At 43.4% G+C, this 23,038-nt stretch overlaps 1 protein-coding gene and 1 long non-coding RNA gene across 2 annotated transcripts in view; one reads left to right on the top strand and one right to left on the bottom strand.

Moving 5' to 3' along the window:
• BMP6 (bone morphogenetic protein 6) overlaps positions 1-23,038 on the top strand; it is a 97,182-nt gene that overhangs the window by 5,584 nt on the left and 68,560 nt on the right. The window lies entirely within an intron of this gene.
• Positions 12,877-13,464, bottom strand: LOC308482165. Its single transcript, XR_013989106.1, has 2 exons — positions 13,351-13,464; positions 12,877-13,241 (listed from the first exon to the last, which is right to left on the bottom strand). It is a non-coding gene; the product is annotated as an uncharacterized lncRNA (long non-coding RNA).

The raw sequence follows: 23,038 nt of genomic DNA, 5'->3' as shown, positions 1-23,038 counted from the left end.
TCTGGAAGAGATCACTGTCTATGCCCATTGCAACACTGTGTTCAGGTTCCATGAATATATGGTACTGACCATGGTACTGTTTCCATAGGTCTTTGGCTGGCTTAGGATAGCTGACTCTAAGTATGATACCAGAGGTCTGTTTCCTTCAAACATATATTGCATTTAGGTCATGAGCATGTATGCCCATCCAATATTGAAAACAAACCCAAAGGCTTGTTCACTGGAATAAGCACCTGTGCAGTAATGAAACACCTAGGGTTGTATGCAACTTAGTTGTACTCAGAGTAAACCCATTAAAATTAATGAACGGAAGTTATCTACGTCTTTTAATTTCACTGAGCCTCTTGGGCTTGCTGATCAGAAGGTTGGCGGTTCGAATACCCAAGATGGGGTGAGCTCCCGTTGCTCTGTCCCAGCTCCTACCAACCTAGCAGTTCAAAAGCACGTCAATGTACATAAGTAGATAAATAGGTACCACTGCGGCGGGAAGGTAAATGGTGTTTCCATGCACTCTGGTTTCCGTCACAGTGTTCCATTGTGCCAGAAGCGGTTTAGTCCTGCTGGCCACATGACTCAGAAATCTGTCTGTGGACAAACGCCGGCTCCCTTGGCCTGAACGCGAGATGAGCGCCGCAACGCCATAGTCGCCTTTGACTGGACTTAACCGTCCAGGGGTCCTTTACCTTTTTTTACCTTATTTTCAATCGTCTATTTTCTGAGTAGCACTAACATTGGCTACAAATCTTGGGCTAAAAACTTATACATAGGACTAAGATCCATTGAACTTAGTGGGACTTCCTTCTGAATAATCTTGCATAGTATTGATATTGTTAATCCCTTGCATTACAGTGGTACCTCGGGTTAAGTACTTAATTTGTTCCGGAGGTCCGTTCTTAACCTGAAACTGTTCTTAACCTGAAGCAACACTTTAGCTAATGGGGTCTCCTGCTGCCGCTGCGCTGCCGCTGCACGATTTCTGTTCTCATCCTGAAGCAAAGTTCTTAATCCGAGATACTATTTCTGGGTTAGTGGAGTCTGTAACCTGAAGCGTATGTAATCCGAGGTACCACTATCTTGGAGGGTTGATGAGTGTCACCTATAACATTAACTTCTGCTTCTTTGAACAAACGACGCTGATTTATACTGCTACAAGTTTGGGGTTGCACTAGATGCTGTCTCAGGGTCCCTGGTAGCAGAGGCGTAGGAAGGGGTGTGTGGTGGGTGCAGTCCGCCCCGGGTGTCATGACTGGGGGTGTGTGTGTGACAAAATGGCAGGCAAGTGGGTGGCAAACCTCGCGCCTGACAGCAGCAGCTCTTCTGACCTTGCGGCAGAGAGCAGCCCTCCTCAGTTGTGGCAAGGTGTGTGTGTGACCCAGCTGCGGAGAGCAGGAGGAGAGTGAGCAACAGCTTCCCCGCCCCTCTCCTACCCTGAACTGTGGCATGTGGAAGGGCACCCTCCACGCTCCGCCCCCCTCGCCGCTGCCTGGTAGCCGTTTGATGTTCTAATTGTAATATTAGTGTTTGCCAGAAGATTGCAGAAAATGGTTACTATCAGTCAGACATGTTCTCTTTTGTTGTGGAACGGGCCTTTACTGATACAGTGGTACCTCGCTCGGGTTAAGAACTTAATTCGTTCTGGAGGTCCGTTTTTAACCTGAAACTGTTCTTAACCTGAGGAACCACTTTAGCTAATGGGGCCTCCTCCTGCTGCTGCGCCGCCACTGCACGATTTCTGTTCTCATCCTGAAGCAAAGTTCTTAATCCGAGGTACTATTTCTGGGTTAGCGGGGTCTGTAACCTGAAGCATCTGTAACCTGAAGCATCTGTAACCCGAGGTACCACTGTACTTAGCCATCTATTTAGTTATGCAGTGTGCTGCCAGAGCAACAAAATAGCTGAAGATGCTTCTGGAAGGGGACATTTCTTTTTCCTGCCCCCACTTCCGTGGCTAGAGGTGATGTCATTAAGGTCTGTGTGAGGGAAAACAACAGCAATGCAGTCTTGAAACTGAATCTGAAAGAAAGACCTGATGGGGAACAGGATCTGTTGGAGTGATAACTCTGAGACCCTTCTATCTAATGCCCAGCCTCTTTGTGTATGTGTGTGTGTGTGTGTGTGTGTGTGTGTGTGTGTGTGTGTTTAATAAAAACCTTATATCACAGAAACTGCAGCAGTCTTCAGTAACCTTCACTCAAAGGAAGTAAAACTTAAGGGATGTTATGGGACCTGCAAAACCTCTAGTCACTCAGAGACTCTTTCTCTGTGTATGTTTGTGTGAATGTGTGTGTGCAATACAGTGGTACCTCGGGTTAAGTACTTAATTCGTTCCAGAGGTCCGTACTTAACCTGAAACTGTTCTTAACCTGAAGCACCACTTTGGTTTGGGGCCTCCTGCTGCCGTCATGCCGCCGGAGCACGATTTCTGTTCTCATCCTGAAGCAAAGTTCTTAACCTGAAGCACTATTTCTAGGTTAGCGCAGTCTGTAACCTGAAGTGTATGTATCCTGAAGTGTATGTAACCCGAGATACCACGGTACAGTGGCACCTTGGTTCTCAAACACCTTGGTACTCAAATGCATTGGTTCCCAAACGCCGAAAACCCGCAAGTGTTTTGGTTTGCAAATGTTTTTCGGGAGTCGATCGTCCGACGCAACTTCCATTTGAGTGCAGGAAGCTCCTGCAGCCAATTGAAAGCTGCACCTTGATTTTTGAACATTTTGGAAGTCAAACGGACTTCTGGAATGGATTAAGTTTGGCGCTTTTGTTTTTGCTATTTATTTTGTGTTTTTGTGGCTTTTTCGGTTAATTTGTTTTTGTGACTTTGTGGAACTCAGTTCAGCTACGGACTGATTTATTGTGTGACTGCGGAAATGGATAAAAGCCCCCCATCCAAATAATGACTATCATCAGTGCAGGTAAGAAAAAATAATAATTTTAATTTTTATCATCTACAATACTGTCTTATTTATTTTATAGTACAGTACATTGATTATTGCTTTCATTTTATGGATCAGTGGTTTCGTTAGATAGTAAAATTCATGTTAAACTGCTGTTTTAGGGGTTGTTTTTAAAAGTCTGGAACGGATTAATCCATTTTGCATTACTTTCTATGGGAAAGCGCAGCTTGGTTTTCGAACGCTTTGGTTTTGGAACAGACTAAGTTTGAGAACCAAGGTACCACTGCAATATCAGATCACTGTTCCATCTTGCCTAGCCATGTCTCTCCTGACCCTAGGTTTCAAGCAGGTATACTGCCCCAAATCCTTTTCATGCCAGGAATTGAACCTGATACCTCCAGTATGTAAAACACATTCTCTACTACCAAAATTATGACCTCTTTCCAGACGTCCTATCTTCCTAGGTAAACCACGTGCCAGCATATTCCAGAGCATTTTATACTTTCCAGTCCCTTGATTTATGTTGGATATTAAAAGCACTAAAAACTTCAGCGGCTGTGAGTTTGTGTGGTTAAAGTCTGACATACCGTCTAGGAAAACAGGGTCTGTCTTTTCCTGTGTATGGATGGACGCAGGTTAGCGACTCGTTCCCTAAATACCCCTCCCAAATGCACATAATTCCTCTGATCCTTTGGGAGTTGCTTCTTGGTGTATATGCTGATAAAAGGCATCGCTAGGTGCAGACACAAACATTAACTGTACGGTAAGCAAATAAAAAAGCCGCCCCTTTTCTGATTTAGGAAAGGGAGGTACTTAAAGCCCTTACGGAACATGCTGATTTTCCTCTTCAACTATTTATCATCGGAAAGAGAGAATATAGCTTACTACTTGCTCCCCCTCCACAAAAAAGTGGCAGTTACTTAGGGCTTGTCCACACTGTCTGCTTGGCCCATGCTTTCCAATAACGAGTCTGAACAGTTTCCCCCTTGCCTGCTTCTTTTCTAGGGAAAACGTGTTCTTTAGCAGGAGAAAACCAGAGTTGCCATTTGCTTCAATTGAGCACCGAAGAGCAGTTTTCCCGGTGGGGAGAAGCAGTAAGACAAGAGGAAGTGTGGCTAAACCCTTAGAGCTAGTTTAAATATTGCAGATAAGTGAAACAAAACAAAACCAGAAGCACAAATAACTTGTGTTGTGCAGAAGCAAATACTTTAAGAGATGCCACGCGTAAGTTTAGCAGAAATATATGGGGCCCATGGGTTAGGGAAAAGCTTTGGTGAACCCTGTGTCGTGTGTAGGCATTTTGGTGAGGCGATTTCAAAAGACGAATTGTGCTTTGATAGTTGGGTGTAATGGTCTCCTATGAGTGCAATGAATGTTTGCAACCATTGGCGATGTAAAGACTCAGGTGGAATCTACACACATATAAAAACCGGTCTGAAAATACTTTTTAAAAAAGTGTTTTTAAAAATACACGGAATTTTCCATAAGGCTCACCATCGCCATCTAGCATCACATTGTATATTGCACTTAAAACGTTTTATTTGCAGCTGTGTAGCTGAGTTCTAAGCTGCAGTGTTGGGGACTGGGCATTGTTGTTCCTGCAATTCTAGGCTACACAGCATGGATGCGCTGAGCGTTCTTATCTCATTCTTGTCCCTCTTAGTCAATGTGAAGTGGTGCAGGACCACAAATGACTGTACAGTCTGCACGCACTTCAGAGTTGTATAGGTTGTGTATGTGTAAGTACCGGTACATGGTCTTGCTATAAATGCACTTCATCCTTCTGGTAGTCCATTAACACAGAGAATGAGGGAAAGCCCATAAAAATTGTTTCCAGCTATAGGGAATGTGCTTAACTTGGATGAAAGTACATTGCACAATTGTGATTCTTATCTCAGAGAATAATGCAGAATGGATGAGAATTATCTTTTCTCTCTTCTCTAAGGAATACTGACTGACAGCTGGAATGCAGTAGAAAGATGAGTACAGAAGAATAAAGTATTAAAGCAGGCTTGATTAAAATGTTGATAGTTCTTTTTAAAAAAGATGATGGCATTTGAAGAGTATTTTTGGAACTGAAATATTATGCCATTTGAGATGGGGGAATAATGAAAATGAACTTCAGCATGCACAATGAAATTCTGAGATCGTGAGAGAATTTTGGTATGTTGAGTTCATTGTGGATTTTTTTTTATATATATATAAGTAGATGTTTTGATAAATGATGTTGATCATTAAGCTAAGCAGTAGAACTACGATAACTATGCAGGAAATGGTTTCTTTAATGATTGCGCTGTTGAAATACCCTGCTGAACATTTTTCATGTTTTCAGTTCTAGTCCAACGATATGTTTACATCAATTTTCAAAACACTCCCAGTTGGCAACAGAAGTATGGGAACCAGAATGAACACTTTGCTAAGACATATTTCAAAAGAAGTCTGGTTAATTAATTTCATTAAATTATATTGGATAAGTTTCTTCAAAAGAACCTAAACAGTAGAGACTGCATTTTGCTATATGGAATCTTAAGCCCCCCACCCCTCCCCAAATTTACACACTAAAAGCAGGCAAGATGTTTCATTGTATCCTAACCTAGTTCTGCTGACGGTGGAGGCATCTATATGTAAGGCAAACACCTCCATTTCAGATTCTGTAGGGAAGGAAACTTCACTGGGGGAAGAATTGTAGAAAGATTCAAAGGACCGAATCTTTCATAAAGGAAATCCTTTAATGAAGGATATTCTTTCCTAGAGGATAAAGCTAACAGTGGCTACTAACCATGATGGTTATGAAACAACAACAACAACAACAACAACAATAATTTATTATTTATACCCCACCCATCTGGCTGGGTTTCCTCAGCCACTCTGGGCGGCTCCCAATAGAATATTAAAAACACCAAACATAAAAAACTTCCCTAAACAGGGTTGCCTTCAGATGTCTTCTAAAAGTCAGATAGTTCTTTATTTCTTTGACATCTGGTGGGAGGGCATTCCACAGCTTGGGTGCCACCACTGGGAAGGCCATCTACATGGTCTTACCTCTTCTGTAAACTGGGCAGCCCAGGACCTCCATGCACCTCAGGGAGGTCACTTCAGTGCTGCTAATGCAGCAATTTGTCATGGGGCAGGAGTCAGCTTCGCCTGCTGAACAGCAGCCTGAAGGGGGAGAAGGCAGAGTGACTCCATCTGCAGCTGATCACCCTTCAGGAGAGAAGGCACTGATGAGAACCAGCTGGCTTCGGCCTTCTTAAGCAGAGCTTCCAGCAGCAGCCAGATGCTAGTAACCACGCTTATAGTTTCTAGTCCTACCTTGCTGCTTCCTGCTTGTCTTGACCCTTGACCCTCGGATTCCCTGACCCCTGGATTTCCGTTCGCCTGACCATAGGACTGGACCTGACTTCGCATGCTGACTCCGCCTCCAGGCAAGTACGCCTCAGATAATCTTCTGGCCTCCCACTTCACTGAGCTCTGCAGGTTGTTGCTCAGCAATTGGTTACCAGCCCCTTGCCTGGGGCTGTGCAGCCAGGAATATGAATGAGGGTAGATAGTATGTTAATTTGCCTTTGTGTTCCGTGTTTAAAGTGCATGTGAGTTAAAGCCATGCTTGGAGATGTCCAGTCACCCATGGCAAATAAGAGCTGGGCCTTACTTCAATCTGCATGGTGGGACATTGCTTCATATGCTGAACAATTAAAACAATCCTTGCCACCTGCTTTGTTGGATGTTTGGAATATGCGACTCTTTTTCAGAACATCTAAGCACACTGTAATTCATCTGGTGTTTGTTGACACCCTTGATAGATATGAAAGCTGGACAATATGTTTATGAGCTCTCTTTTTGTTACATTGTTTTATTTTGCATTTTACTTTTGGGGACCTTTCGCTTTTCTGAACTTTTTATTTATCTGAAAACTATTTTTTTTAAAAAGCCTTTGTGCTGGGCAGATAATCACCTGAAAGAGATTTCAATCTATTTTCTTTGTAGTCCATTATTGTAACATAAGTGGAGGTTTGTGTTTGTAGATGACTTGGTGCAGGGGAAACGCTTTGAAAGGCTGGTTTTAGGTCTTCCTTTTGGTGGACAGTGAGAAGTATAATTCCCGAGAGAGAGAGACAGCAGAAGAATTCTGAATCATGTCATGTCATGGATAAAGTACCAGGAAATATGAATCAACACCAGAAACTTCTTACTAGCACCCAGCTTGCAAGCCTCAATGATGCATTTGAATTCTTTAACTGGAACTAGGCTTTAACCAGATGTAGTTAATTGCTGCTTTCACTTCTGTCTTCTCCCCCCTACTATTCCTAGTGTAGTGTACAGTGGTACCTCGGGTTAAGTACTTAATCCGTTCCGGAGGTCCGTTCTTAACCTGAAACTGTTCTTCACCTGAAGCACCACTTTAGCTAATGGGGCCTCCTGCTGCTGCCGTGCCGCTGGAGCACGATTTCTGTTCTCATCCTGAAGCAAAGTTCTTAACCCGAGGTACTATTTCTGGGTTAGCGGAGTCTGTAACCTGGAGCGTCTGTAACCTGAAGCATATGTAACCCAAGATACCACTGTACTACAGTTCTTATCTTAAAAAATGAAACTTTACAAAGAAGCAGAACAATATGACATGAAATTGAGAATTGGGCCTTAAATAGGCAGTATGCTTTTGGCAAGGATTGGCTTATCTGTCCTATTCTGAAAAGGTGGAGAGCATGGCCTGTTTGTAAAGACCACCCCACCCCAATATTCCAAATACGCATGGTACTGACAAAATTTCAGGGTGCCTATATTTTGCCCCCCACCCATAAATCAGAATGGTGATGGCACTTAGTCTATCAATCATATGTTACAAAGAAATACAGTGGTACTTCAGGTTAAGAACTTAATTCGTTCCGGAGGTCCGTTCTTAACCTGAAACTGTTCTTAACCTGAAGCACCACTTTAGCTAATGGGGCCTCCTGCTGCCACTGTTCCACCAGAGCACAATTTCTGTTCTTATCCTGAAGCAAAGTTCTTAACCTGAAGCACTATTTCTGGGTTAGCGGAGTGTGTGACCTGAAGTGCATGTAACCCGAGGTACCACTGTACAAGTCTGAATTAAGCAACATACTTTTAACACACCATGCTAGTTCATAGTTCTTTTGGTCCAGTGTAACTGCCTGTGTACACACTCCTGTTTACTCTGTACCCAGTACACTCCCACTGCTGGTTTGAGAAGCAGAGTACACATGATGCCAGCCACAACCCATCTCCTGTATCTATCCTGTCATTTCTTTTGGAATACTGCATTTTGATGTGTTCCACCACCACCACCACCCAGCTTTGCTCCAAATTGAAAGAATTGAAATTGGGGAAAAAGAAAGTCCTTGCAGTACTTTTTTTTTTTTTTTTTTAAGCTGGTGATGTTTTCAGGGTAGTTTTGAAATTGCAGATCAAAAGGAGACTCCTACATAGATGGTGATATGGTGTCTAAGGAATTTGTGAATTTGTGTTTCTGGCTTCGTGCAGTGCTTTAGCATGTTCTTGGTACTAAATATTTGAATGATCACTTTATGCAGTCTTTCTTAAAGTGGTCATGCAAAAGTATTTTTTATGGTGCATGTAAGAGATCACAGTACTGTACTTGGAATGCTTTGAGGGGGTTGCATGAAGCAAAAACTGCTGAGGCGCTAAGTTCTCTAACTTATGATCTAAGCAGGAATGTATAATACCTTTTATTTCCCCCAGTCCATGTTCCGCACTTCCACAGCCTTCCACTTTGAGCTACCTAAATACCAGTGTAAAAGGTAAAGGGACCCCTGACCATTAGGTCCAGTCATGACCGACTCTGGGGTTGCGGTGCGAACCAGAGCAGCGCACGGAAACGCCATTTACCTTCCTGCCGGAGCGGCACCTATTTATCTACTTGCACTTTGAGGTGCTTTCGAACTGCTAGGTTGGCAGGAGCAGGGACCGAGCGACAGGAGCTCACCTCGTCATGGGGATTACAACCACCGACCTTCTGATTGGCAAGTCCTAGGCTCTGTGGTTTAACCCACAGCGCCACCCGCGTCCCTAAATACCAGTGTAGCAGTGGCTAAATGTTGAACTCTTAATGCCTGTCATCCCTGGTCAGGATGACCAATAGTCAGGGGTAATAGGAGCTTTACTCCAGCAGTATCCGGATGGCCAAAGCTTAGCCACCCCTACAGTAGAGGAATCTCCTGGCCTAGTGTATGCCAACTGGCTCTTCCTCTGCACTAAACTGTATCAAGTTCACAAGGTGGTGCAAAAGGGCCAGGAGTAGTTTCCCAGAAGTAGCAATATATTTTAAAAAACCTCATATTAGTAAATCAGAATCTCTTGTTTCTATTGCTGGTGCCAGAGATTAAAAACAAAAATAAATTATGTATTACATAGTGACTAAGTGACATTGCAAGAATGTTAATCTTCACATTTAACGCAACTGCTCTATGTATTACACTGATGCCCAGCGGATCAGTAACTCAGTTTCCCTCTAGAATTTTCAAACATTTGTTTATTGTATATACGTACTGGAACATTCGATACTTCACATTTATTTATGCAAACATTTTAGAATTCCTTAGAGTTCTAGAATTGCATTTTATTAGACAGCAGCAAAGTCAAGTTTGCTACACTTGATGGGGAGCAGCCAGATGACAAATATATTGTTGCAAGCCACCCCATTCTCTGAGCAGGGCAAGGCTCCAGGTGCTTAAATATTTCCTTTTGGAAATGAGGCACATCGGACACTTCGGTACCTTTAGACTATATGGTTTATTTACACATATATACAACCTGAGCCAACGATGGAGGGGTTCACAGCATCAACAACCCCAAGAGAGTCTCGCTTCTCCCATAGCCACAGCCTTGGATTCCAAGAGAAGTCAGGCATGGCTCTGGCTTTTCAGCTTGCTGTCTTTACCAGCCTGTAACTCCCCCCTTCCCCTCACATCAGGGTCAACTCTCAGCTCTTAACTCTGGCTTTTGTTCTAACTATGTCAGGCCTGGAGAAGGAGCCTCACCCATTTGTTATCCAGCACAGAGCCTTTGCTTTCTTAATGGCTCATTACCTTTCCTTTGTTTTCTTAATGGCCCATCTCCCAGGTGATCTCCTGAACATGGAAAGCTGGGTCCAAGGATTAGAAGCCTGGCATATAATTTAACACCCCAAATCTTGATTAAATTCTAACACCTACTAGACCCAGGGATTTAGGGGAGTCTGGCACACACAAATTCATAACACCATATAGCAAGTCAACATGCTGGACAGATTGAGTAGCTGTGAAAATCATCCAGGCTATCATGATTATGGCTTTTTTGTTGCCATAGTATGTTAGGAGTCAGTCCTTCAATTCTTTTTAAGCAAACAAAATAAATGTTTAAGATTCTTCAATCATTTCATTATTAAAGAATCATGATTTGCAGTTTTCTGTTGCTTCATCATTTAAATCCTCAGCCATAAAAGCATATGTTTTTAGCGAACTGTCCCACACAGGTGCATATGCAAAAAATACTTATCTTGTCATTTTCAATATTATGGTTGCTTAGAGGGTATTGCTTGTAAAGAGGTTAGATGTTCTGTTTACCCAACGGCGAAAGAGTGACATAACGTCTATTTGAAGCAAAGGCACCTTTCCCATTAGGCAACAAGGATTAATTGAATACAGAGCAAGGCTTCTTAGGCATATTGGGATGTTTATATTTTAGCATGGAGATACTGGGGGCAGGGGGAACATTGCTGGAGGCACATCAGCACAGCGCTTGAATTTAGGGATTGCTCGTCTCTGCAGTTCATACTTGTTGGCAAGGCCCCCAATCCCACATCCAGCTAGAGAGCAAGTGTGGGCAAAACGTTACATCCATTTATGAAAACTATAACATACACAGTGATATAGAGTTTCCCCCTAAATGTTAGTGTAACTGAGAATGTTTTATGCAGGGTGAAAAGGCAGGGAGGGAGGTAATTTGCAAGCAGTGAGTGGGGCCAAAAATTAAGATCAGAGGTACTTCTCACGCTTTCTCTCCCAGTCCTCTTTTCCCTGCTGAGCAACCCCTCCTCAGCTAGATAAACTGTACCTCCTCTGCAGTGTTCTCATGATAATTGGGCCTGTGCTGCTATTAAGCTTCTTCCTGTGGATGAATGAATCTTTATTTGCATCAGCCATCGGCCATAGCAATAAAACAACAATATGATATACAAAGAATAGAAATTAAAAAATCGATTATATAAAATACATTTTAGGGTTTTGAATCAATAGTCAAATAGTGGATCTTTGGATTTGGATTTGATATCCCGCTTTATCACTACTGAAAGGAGTCTCAAAGTGGCTAACAATTCTCCTTTCCCTTCCTCCCCCACAACAAACACTCTGTGAGGTGAGTGGGGCTGAGAGACTTCAAAGAAGTGTGACTGGCCCAAGGTCACCCAGCAGCTGCATGTGGAGGAGCGGGGAAGCGAACCCGCTTCACCAGATTACGAGTCTACACCACACTGGCTCCCTATACACCACACTGGCTCCCTAGAATGTTTCTTACTCTAATTGCCCCACCTAATTCTTCCTATGCTTAATAGATAATGGGAGGGATTTCCATCAGCGTTGTAAGAAGGAGAGGGGAGGGTTTTTTTTAAAAAAAAAAAAAAAAATCCCCTCTCCTTGCAGTCTTCCTTGTGCTGTTGAACTGGTTGGCTCTTGGTGGAAAGGGGGCTGGACTGAAGAAAAAAGGGCTCCTTTGGAGAAACTGTTTAAAAATAAATTATTTTGATCCACTTCTTCCTGCTGCTTGGCTGGTGGGCCAATAGCAGCCCAGGGAGCACAGATTGCACACTGCTTAACAACAACAATAATATAAACAGAAAAAATAGAAAAGGGGGCATGTTTCTTAGAGACTGTGTGTACTGATTGGAGAAAGCACATGCTGCCCAGACAATATACAAAATTCACTTGATATAGGTTCATGCCCCAATATTTGTTGAGGGTTATGTATATTGACTGGTTAATGTGCATAATTCTCTCTTCATGGGAGAGGCCTGGTAAATGTGCACAATTGCTGGTTGTTGTGCATACTAACCACTGAATATATATAATCAATCTGCCATTAATCTTTGTTTCATGAGCACATTTGAAAGTGATGGAAATCCCAGTTTTAACTGAGAACTAGAATTCTTAACTTCAAAGGTAATGGTTGAATACCAGATTTTCTGCAATCTGCACTCCACCCCCTCTTCCTCAGCCTTTTCCACAATTCCTTTTTTGGGGGTGGAGATTAAGCAAATTGTTAGCCTTTTATTTGTCCCACATCTTGATTTGAGGAAGGGGAAATAGGGAAGCCAGCCTAGCCACATGGCAGTCATGGAAATCTCTCTTACCCCACCAACCATTCTTCACCTCCCAGTGCAAGACAGATATTCAGTTTCTTAATTGTTGAGGTGGGAGGAACCCTTTCATTTTACTTCAAAGCAAATGAGCAGTGGCTATAGAGATAATGATTTGTTTAAGTTATTGTTATAAACAGTGCAAGGAAAGCATAAACATGGATGTCATGCCAACATTCAGTATTGCATACTGAATAAGCTCTAGTGAATGTCATTCCCTTGCCTTTCTCATTTTCTTCAACAAGGGATGTGCAATTTCCTATTTTTAAACTGGATACTCTTTTTGCTTACTGGGATTGTTAAAAGGAAAGACTACAACCTTTTACTACAAGGAAAGAGGGCTCAAAGTACAGGAATATTGCTCTTTTGCTCCTTGTTTTAATACTTAGATCCTATGCACATTTGCTTGAGAGTAAGTCTGAACACAACAGGGCTTACTTAGGAGTCGTCATGTCACGTCACTGTACTGCTAATGACTGCAACAGCAGCTTAGACAAAACTTTCCATTCTATAGTGCACAGGTTGTTTAGAAATTGGAAAATGTAAATTATATACCTTTTCGTGATACTTTTTTTGGTGAAGTTACCATATTTTTCGCACCATAGGACGCACCGGACAATAGGACGCACTTTGTTTTAGAGGGGGGAGAACAAGAAAAAAAATTCTCCCCCTCTCTGCCCAGCGCCCCTTCAGCGAAGCGGCAGGAGGCGCTGCGCAGAGAGGGGGAGAACTTTCCCCCTCTTGTTTTCCCGCTCTAAAACAAGGTGCCGTTTAAGGTGCATTCAGGCGGCTACCTTGGAAGCCTGGAGAGCGAGAGGGGTCAGTGTGCACGGACCCCTCTCGCTCTCCAGGCTTCAGGTTCCTTTCGACCTGCTCTTTGGGGCTGGCGGGGGGAAGCCCACCACCAGCCCCAAAGAGCAGGTCAGGGAGCAGCGGAAAGGCGCAGCGGAGAGGCTCCTGCCATAGCCGCGCGTCACCTCTCCAGCCGGGAGAGGGTTGTGGGGGGCTTCTTTAGCCCCGCGCGCGGTCTCCCGGCTGCAGAGGTGACGCGCGGCTGTAGAGGCTCCTGCCATAGCCGCGCGTCACCTCTCCAGCCGGGAGAGGGTCGCGGGGCTATGGCGTCTTCGCTCCATAGGACGCACACACATTTCCCCTTCATTTTTGAAGGGGAAAAAGTGCGTCCTATAGAGCGAAAAATACGGTATTTTGCAAACACTTATCTGACAAAAAACAGTGTGGAAATTGCATTTTTAGAAGGGAGAGACTTTAAATGGGAGAGACACAAGTTAAAAGCTTTATAACAATACTTACTATAGAATAGGGTAGCATTAATTATACATATCTAAAATCACAATAGATAAAATGTTAATTGCCTGTGGATGCCAGGGAAGTTGGGTTTGAAATCGTGTAGGAAATTCTTTAAAGTCACGTCTTCAACAGTCTTGTTCTATGAACCCACAATTGTCATTAGCTTTACTAATTTACCCAGTGGAGCAGAACTGCATTTTTTTTTTAAAATATCTGATCTAGAAGTCATACCCAAGAGAGAGACATGGATGTTTGAAGGGCCTTGTCATCCAGGGGAGATCTAAATACCTTCTTCTGTCTGTTGACTGGGAAGAAGTGTATAGGATTGGAATAGTGATACTGCTGCTGACTCACTGGAAGGACAGATCGTGAAGCTGAGGCTCCAATACTTTGGCCACCTCATGAGAAGAGAAGACTCCCTGGAAAAGACCCTGATGTTGGGAAAGATTGAGGGCACAAGGAGACGGGGACGACAGGACGAGATGGTTGGGCAGTGTTCTTGAAGCTACAAACATGAGTTTGACCAAACTGCGGGAGGCAGTGGAAGATAGGAGTGCCTGGCGTGCTCTGGTCCATGGGGTCACGAAGAGTCGGACATGACTAAACAACTAAACAACAACAACAACTGCTGCTGAGCAATGCCTTTGGTGCAACGCTCCACTTTCCCCTCCTCCTGTGTGAATCCATTGCTTTCATTGCTTCCCTTGCAGTATGATCGCTATCAGGAGTGTTAGCTTGGCCCCGTGACAATAGTTGCCCAGGGCCATGGGTGCCATGCAGCGTGCATTGCCCAGACACTGAAATTTGTGGGTGCCTGGTCCCTTCATGGGGAGTTTTGTGGGTGCTTGGGAACCAAGGGAGTTGGCACTTATGATCCATATTATACTTTTTCTGCCACTCTCCAAACAATTGGGAAATCTGCAAGATAAAATTTTGAAAAACTGAATGGTACAGGGGTTTTTTTGGGGGGGGGGGTTGGCAATGGCAGCTGCCTTTCTGGAAGGGTGCATCACCCATTGCAGATTTCTTATGTGGGTGTCCACAAGTGCCTGGGGTGTGGGTCTCCTGGCAGCACTGTTAACTTAATAAAAATTTACTTGCAATTCTGCTCCAAGGAATGCTCGATTCAACATCAATCATAAAATAAAGCCATAACAATCCAATAAAACTAAACAGTCTGCAGCAGCACCACATCCAACTAAGATGATGTGGCTTCTACACAGCATTAGCATGTGATGCCTACATAAATTGGTGTTTTTGGTCAGAAAAATGCAATAGGATTTGCTCTGGTAGGCAGGAGGTACAGAGGAAGCGCTGCTCTGCTCCCATGCAGATGTCACTGTGGAAAAAGAAGGGATGCAAAACAGGCCCCCGTCTCCTGACCTTAATACCCAACTTGGGACATACAGGGAAACAGTGGTGGGAGGTATGTAGCAGCAGTTGGTCCAGAAACCAATTGGCAGCCAATGGAAGGAAGCCAGCAGCTTTTACTAAGCTGGTAGCTGTGTTGTTCCCATGTTGCAGTGTTCCTATGTTTCTGGAGAAATGCTTTCAAGATGAGAAGACTGATACTTCAGAGTTATATTCTGTCTTTAGCAGGGCTATAGGCTTTTGTTAGGGATGTGGATGGCACTGTGCTCTAAACCACAGAGCCTAGGGCTTGCCGATCGGAAGGTCGGCAGTTCGAATCCCCGCAATGGGGTGAGCTCCCATTGTTTGGTCCCTGCTCCTGCCAACCTAGCAGTTCGAAAGCACGTCAAGTGCAAGTAGATAAATAGGTACCGCTCTGGCGGGAAGGTAAATGGCGTTTCTGTACGCTGCTCTGGTTCTCCAGAAGCAGCTTAGTCATGCTGGCCACACGACCCGGAAGCTGTCTGTGGACAAACGCCAGCTCCCTCGGTCAGTAAAGTGAGATGAGCGCCGCAATCCCAGAGTCGTCTGCAAGTGGACCTAATGGTCAGGGGTACCTTTACCTTTACCTTATAAGCTTTTGTTAAACACAGTTGGTAGTCTTGCGACTGACAGCCTTGAGCATAGATTCATTCTTTGTGGGAGTGAAGGTCCTTGTTGGAAAAAAGTTCTGACTGCCAGTGATCTAGCTGTTGTTGCCCTTGCGGGCAATATGCTGTGCAACGCTAATAGTAGTCGATTTGGAATTAACAGCCACAGTTTGCAAATATTGCCAATTTAATAATAAAACACCTAGCAATTTATTTCTGGTGCAGTATTACAAAATGGGTGCATTGGTACAGTGTGTGCTCACAACATTTCTTATTTACACAACCAGGCATGGACCACAGTTGTAAGCAATGTGCATGGGAGCTTTAAATATGGCTGGTGTCCTTTGCCATAACTGTGTGCAATAGGAACAACAATAAAAACACAATAAAGCAGGCTCTTTTTCAGGTTAAAGTAGTGAATAGATTTTGTACAGTGCCTGTCTTAATTCGGATCATTCCAAAGGGATGCTTCAGGCCAAACAAAATACCAAGAGGTAGACATGGGAGTTTGGGGGAGTAAATTCCTCACAAATTATTTACATAATTGTTGAGTCAATAATTCATATTTCATTCGCTACCGCAAGAGGCTAAGGTCACATTGAGATGTATCATGAGCTGGAAGGTCCACTGATAATTTACATTTGTAATTATACTCAAAACCTCCACGTACCTTGAGGATACCACTGCTGGCAGACTGATTTTATTTCATCCACTGCCTTAAAGAAGACTGGAAGCGCTAGCTTTTAAGGAAGTTGCAGAAATGAACATCGGTTAGCTTGAGTCTTCCAGTTACTCTTAGCAACACTCTTTTGGAGAGAGAGGACCCTTGGCCAGGGAAGGGCTCAAAGAGCATAGCTGTCAACTTACAGATTTGAAAATAAGGGACCAGCAGCCTCGAAAATAAGGGATCAACAATTACTTGGATAAAATGCATATTTTGTTGCGTGCAAATGGCTGTAGATACCTATTAGGTCCATAAATTACTATATAGCATATATTCAACTCAAAAAAACAGCAACAATTTGTTGTTGACAAAGCACAGCTGGACATAGAAAGGGCCCCATGACCTTCAGTAGCTTATTTAAGGGACATCATCAATAAGGGACAGCAGTGGTACATGGCGCTGGGATAAGGGACTGTCCCGCCAAATAAGGGACGCTTGACAGCTATGTCAAAGAGAGAGAAACTGAGTGCGATGCTCAGAAACTTAAAGGACCGAAAGATAAAGCTGGCTTAGTTCTTTGTTTTGGAGTTGGATGCAAGGCAGTTCCAAGAGATGTAAGAAATAGAGGGAGGGTTGCAGTGCACCTGATGCAAGCAAAAATGAAGCAACTTTCACCTGACATAAAAAGGAGATGTGAATGATACGCTTGTTAGAGATGATCGTGTTTGCCTTCCCCCCCCTCCCCCTGCCGACTCCCATGGGTGTGATCCTTCTGCACCAGCTGGCCGAAGCCTGTTAGAAGTGTGGTCTGCCCAGAATGTGGGAAAGAATGGAGAAAATGTGGAAAACTTGATCATTTTGCTGAAATGAGTAAAACCCGATGGAGAAAATCTCAAGGCACAACTATGATGTTTACACTGGCAGAAGCAGATGAAAGCATGATTTCTTCATTGGTATCATAAATTCTTCAGTTTTGGAATATGAGAGGTATCTGGATTTTCTCATAAATGATAGCAAAACTGAACTTCAACATTTATGGGGGCACAAAAACAAATGCAGTGGGTGGGATTCAGCAGAAGCTTTGTGCACGAACTTCCACTTGTGCAGTAGGGCTTCCCCCCTCCCCCTGCACACCCCCAAAACTGGCTTGGGGGGGGAGTCAGGAGAGCCCCCAGCACAGCCAGAGAGGGGTAGAGGGGGGAATCATTCCATCTGGCAAACAGAAGTCTTGTGCAGATGGAATGTTCATCATAGTGCAATGTTTAATTCTACCCAGTGTCTAAAAATAAATAAATTACAAATCATTGCATGCTGAAAAACTTCCACATTAATAGTATACTCCAACAACAGACTAGAGAGGGTTGGATAAATTAGTTTCAGGGCGTAAGTTGCTATACTCTGTAAAAATAAACCTAGAACCTTTCTAATTTGCATGGCTACAGGCAATGCCTGTAATTCATGCACCAGTATGCTGTTTATGCATGGTAAATGTGGGAACATGGCCATTGTTCATCAGTTTTCCATCCCAATTAAGGCACATGGTCTAACTTATTCTACTGGCCATGTGCTTTTGCCTACAGATGCGCTCAAATCTGAAGGAAGCATGAAGCAACAACAACAACACACACACACACACACACACACACACACACAGCCATCACAGTGGAGTAAGCCATCGCTAAAATCAACTGGGCCGCTCCAGTGTTCAAGCTGAGAGGTTGTTGTTGTTGTTGTTGTTGTTGTTGTATGTTTAGTGTTTTAAGTCCCTCCCCCACGTCTTCAGCTCTTTAGCCCTCCTTAAAAGTTCCACCCATTTCCCAAGAAAAATACATACTCATATTTTGAGAAGGAAGGGCAAGGAGAAGGCAAAGGGTCAGGAGAATTGAGTCTGAAGACTGAATTAGGTAAGACGACATCTTCGCAATAAGCAATTCCATGAGTGGCTTTTACAAAACAAATGTCAGGTGTGTACACAATCCAGACCAACTCCATCTAAACTAAATGTGGTTTATAGAAAGTACACTTTCAGATCCAAAGAGGGATTTAATCCAAATCTTGGAAATAGCTGCTCACCTGGTCACCTGCAGCAAATAAGAATAACTTTAAGGCCAATTAGGCAGGAAAACTTTACAAAATGTTCTTTTTTCTTTCAGGCCACGTGTATATGGACTGGCAGACTAGGGTTTATGAGGGGCTAGTAACTGCGGGTTTATTCTGTAAAGTTGCAAAATCTGTATCGGGGAAATTACCTTTATTATAGGCCTACACAGCTACATTTACTTTTTGTAAGGCAACAACTTAACAATTCCATTCTGAGAAGTAGTTAAACCCATCTCTGACTTCATAAAAAAAGGTAAAGGTACCCCTGCCCGTACGGGCTAGTCGTGTCCGACTCTAGGGTTGTGCGCCCATCTCACTTAAGAGGCCGGGGGCCAGCGCTGTCCGGAGACACTTCCGGGTCACGTGGCCAGCGTGACGAAGCTGCTCTGGCGAGCCAGCACCAGCGCAGCACACGGAAAGCGGTACCTATTTATCTACTTGCACTTAAGGGTGCTTTCGAACTGCTAGGTGGGCAGGAGCTGGGACTGAAAGACGGGAGCTCACCCCGCCGCGGGGATTCGAACCGCCGACCATACAATCGGCAGGTCCTAGGCACTGAGGTTTTACCCACAGCGCCACCCGCGTCCCTCTGACTTCGTACTGTAGCATTAAACCTGAAGCGGCATGGATGCCGTGAGGAAGACCGGGTTCCGCATTGTAGTCACTGCTCTGTGTTTCGCTATGCTTTGCTAGATCCTGGACAGACCTTTGAAAACAATCGGCACATTCCCCTGTGTGGCTTGTGTGTTGCACCAGATATGTTTAAGTGGGTGCCTCTGGCACTTGGGGTGTTTTGAGACAGAGTTCCTCACCCCCCCTCTCAAGTAACATTAAATTTGATTGGAACAAAGTTGGTGATGTAGCTGAGGTCCTCAGACCATCTCAAGAATAATGGCTGAAAACCACCCTTTCCTTCTCCACCCCATCCCCACCCCTCCATTCGATTTTGCTGTGCAATATTTATTAAGGCTTGTTACAAGTTTGGAATACTTGTAGCGCACAGATGTTTTGTGAGGCTTGTTATTTTCTATGCTGGAGGTTATGAGTCAGATTACTGTTAAGCAAAATGTTTATGTGAAATCATTTCTGAGTCATATATTTGCATCATATACAACCTGTCTGACAATCAAAACATTCACCACTCTGCTAATGATTATACGAACTTTTCCAGCACTCTGCTCCAACATAACATAATTACACAGAAAAGCACAATAAATTACTTTGACAGCGTTCTCCATGTGCCTTATTGTGATCTCTTGACATTATCTCACCACTACTCAGAACTGCAAGACTAATATGCAGCACAACTGCTTGCATGTCGTTTGGGAAAGACATTTCTTAACCTATTGTGTACACATTCATCAAAATCCTGATTAATAGATGGTGTAGATGTTCCAAACAAATATTTTGGGGAGGTGCACAGGGGTATAATTTACATATATGTACAGTACCTATTTATTGCAACTGAGGAATGCATTTGCAAGGTCTAGTCTCCTGATATATGTCAGGTCTTCTGTGCTTGTGTAGGTGATAGGTGCAAATATATTTGTGGCGTGGAAATGAGGAGCTGTGATCAGGAAGGATACCTACAAATGTTACCTCAATGGCTTGGAAGCCTTTGAGGCATGACCACTTTTTGCATTGCTTTGGTAACATTGAAGGCTATTTCTGATGCCAACATTAGTCTTCCCAAAAGCTGAGGCAATGCTTTTCTAAAAAGGAGAACATCATGCCATTCTCCTGCATTAATTGGGCTTCTGTTGGACTGGAATGAGATGACTGCTGACTGGAAGTGGCCCCATGCTGGTTTAATAGGCTATAACGGCTGGCACAATTCGTTTTAAAGGACTTTAATGACTTTTGCCCAGATCCTATCAGCCCATATGTGCAAAAGGCACAAAATTATGTACACATAATTGTCATGTTCACTCAAGCCTTCCCATTCACCTTAGTTGTGTGGGTAGCCTTCATGGTCATGTCATTTTGCATGTGGATTGGCCTGCATATAATAAAGCCCTACCTCACAGCTTTTGGATTTGAGCCATTCTGTAAATCTGGCAAGAGCATACACTATATATCTCACAACAGTATGTACACAAGATTGGTCTACCATTCAGTAGAGTGATGTGAATGCTTTAGGTTAGGTGATAGACGGTGTGAGGTAAAAAGGTAAAGGTAAAGAACCTCTGGATGGTTAAGTCCAATCAAAGGTGACTGTGGGGTTGCGGTGCTCATCTCGCTTTCAAGTCGAGGGAGCCGGCATTTGTCCACAGACAGATTTCTCTTCTGGCGCAACGTAACACCGTGACAGAAACCAGAGTGCATGGAAATGCCATTTACCTTCCCGCCACAGTGGTACCTATTTATTTACTTATGTACATTGACGTGCTTTCGAACTGCTAGGTTGGCAGGAGCTGGGACAGAGCAACGGGAGCTCACCCCGTTGTGGGCATTCTAACCGCCGACTTTCTGATCAGCAGACCCCAACCCTGCTGTTCCTCCTGAACTGCTGTTCACTCTCAAGGGGACTCCAGATCTATATGTATACTATATGGCCTGTCCTGGGTCCCCTAAACTGTCTTAGGAAACCTAAACAGTCTCAGGTGCAGTGAAGGACTCTCTTGTCACCAGTAGTAAAGTAAGATTCAGGTGGCATTTGGAGTACAGTATATGGACCAGGTAGTGTTTGTGTGTCCATGTTGTCCTTCCCCTTAAGCTGCAAAATGTCTTGCGCACACACGTTTCCACTTTAAATATGTCACACTAAGAAAAAACACAATTTGTGAGGTCTTATCTCTCAAATGCTAAAATGTTTGCACTCTCGTAATTCTGAAAGATGTACTGAAAGAGGTTATCGGAATACATGAATGAAACAGGTCCATTTGAAGAGACATGCTCCACTATTATGAAAATGCCAGAATCTGGTGAAGTTAGTGTGAGAAGATAAATGCAGGTGGACAGTGTGTTGGAGAAGAGCATATAACTCTCAAAAGCTATTAGCTATGAAAATTGCTATTTTAAAAAACAAAACACTTCTCAATTAGTAGACTGAGCACAGGGTTTTTTGGCAAACCTTGGTCTGTATTTGTATACATACATACATACCGTACACACACACACACACACACACCTTTAAAAAACAACAACAACCCACAGGCTGTCTTAAGCTGACCTTCATTTTTTAAATTTAGATGTTTTATTACCTAGATTCTACTTCAAACCCGTGTGGAGACTTTAAATGGCAAGCTTTTTAAAGAGCTGACATGTCACAGTGTGAAAGTTTGGTTTATGGTCTTTCAGCATTCGCTTTTCTGAGCTGGATTATAATATGTGTGGAGGATACTGGCAGACTCTGAAACTATAAAATACTGCTGGATTTCATCACTTTTACTAGACTGGCACTGTGCAGGCTGCAGGATGGACTCTGATGACATTCTTTATGTCTGTGGTGAAAAAGTCAAGTGTGGACAATACCATAATGGCTTTTCCGAAAGTAAGTTAGCTAGGCCATACGTTAATTGTTAATGAGCTTGTGAGTGTGTGTGTTTTGAAGCCATAAAAAAAGCTTCCGCACATAATGTTGGAGAGCCTTGCCTTAACCGAGGTCTCTGACTAGTGCGAGTGACGAATGCCTAATTGGACTACGAGGACCAATATATTGTGAAGTGTAGTGGAAAATGCCCCAAAAATCTGCTGGATGAAGGCCATTTATCCTGAGTCAGTTCCTAGCCCTGTAAACAAACACAGCTGCTTGAGTGTAGAATCGGTGAATAAGAGCGGTAAAAATGGTGATGCGTTGCTAGTGAGATCACGGCAGAAAAAAATATGTAACGCACGAGGCTGCGTCAGGACTAGAGGCTATCTTCGGCTGAGATTGGCCATTTCTGTTTATATAGCTCATATATTTATGGCACTGTAGGGTAACATTAACATGAGTAAGTCGTTCTCATTCCCCAACAGCTCATGTAACAAGCCAGCCAGAATGTTAAGCGCTGTTGAGCTGATAATGCTAAACTTTGAGAAGTGGCCTACAAGCATTTGGTCAGATGTATCTTCATATAACATCCAATGTTTTCCGAGTGGAAATAGGGACGTCCTATTCCATAATTTTATAATTTATACCCTGCCCATCTAACAGGGTTGCCCTAGCCACTTTGGGAGGCTTCCAACATATAAAAAAACATAATATAACAAACAGTTTTTTATATATAAAAAAACCCCTTCCCTATACAGGGCTGCCTTGTCTTCTAAAGGTTGTGTAGTTACTTATCTCCTTGGTTTGGGGGGTCGTATAACTCCATACCCTCCAACATTTCTCTGAAGAAAATTGGGACGTCCTGAAAATAGGGGCGCCCTAAGGAAAAGTGGAACATTCTGGGATCAAATCAGAAACCGGGACAGCTTCTGTAAATCTGGCACTGTCCCTGGAAAATAAGGACACTTGAAGGGTCTGTGTTCATATGTGCTCTCCCTTTTAGGAAGGCAGGTGCCTTCCTAATATGTCCCTGATGCAATATTTATTTACGCCAGCGGAGAGTTGGTAACTGTTCCTTTAAATCTTTGCAAATATGTGGTTTAAAAACCACTGCACATTGCAAGATTAGTGACACAAGAAGAGAGTCATTGGTAAAACTTCTTCAGCACCAGTTTATCTTACAGCAGCCCATTTGACAGCTTTTGACACCCTTGAGGATAGTTGGTT

Source organism: Podarcis pityusensis (genome assembly GCF_964106645.2).
Source record: "Podarcis pityusensis genome assembly, chromosome: 7".
NCBI lineage: Eukaryota > Metazoa > Chordata > Lepidosauria > Squamata > Lacertidae > Podarcis > Podarcis pityusensis.
The sequence above is the reverse complement of the archived record's forward strand: the minus strand, read 5'-3'. Positions and strand labels throughout refer to the sequence as shown.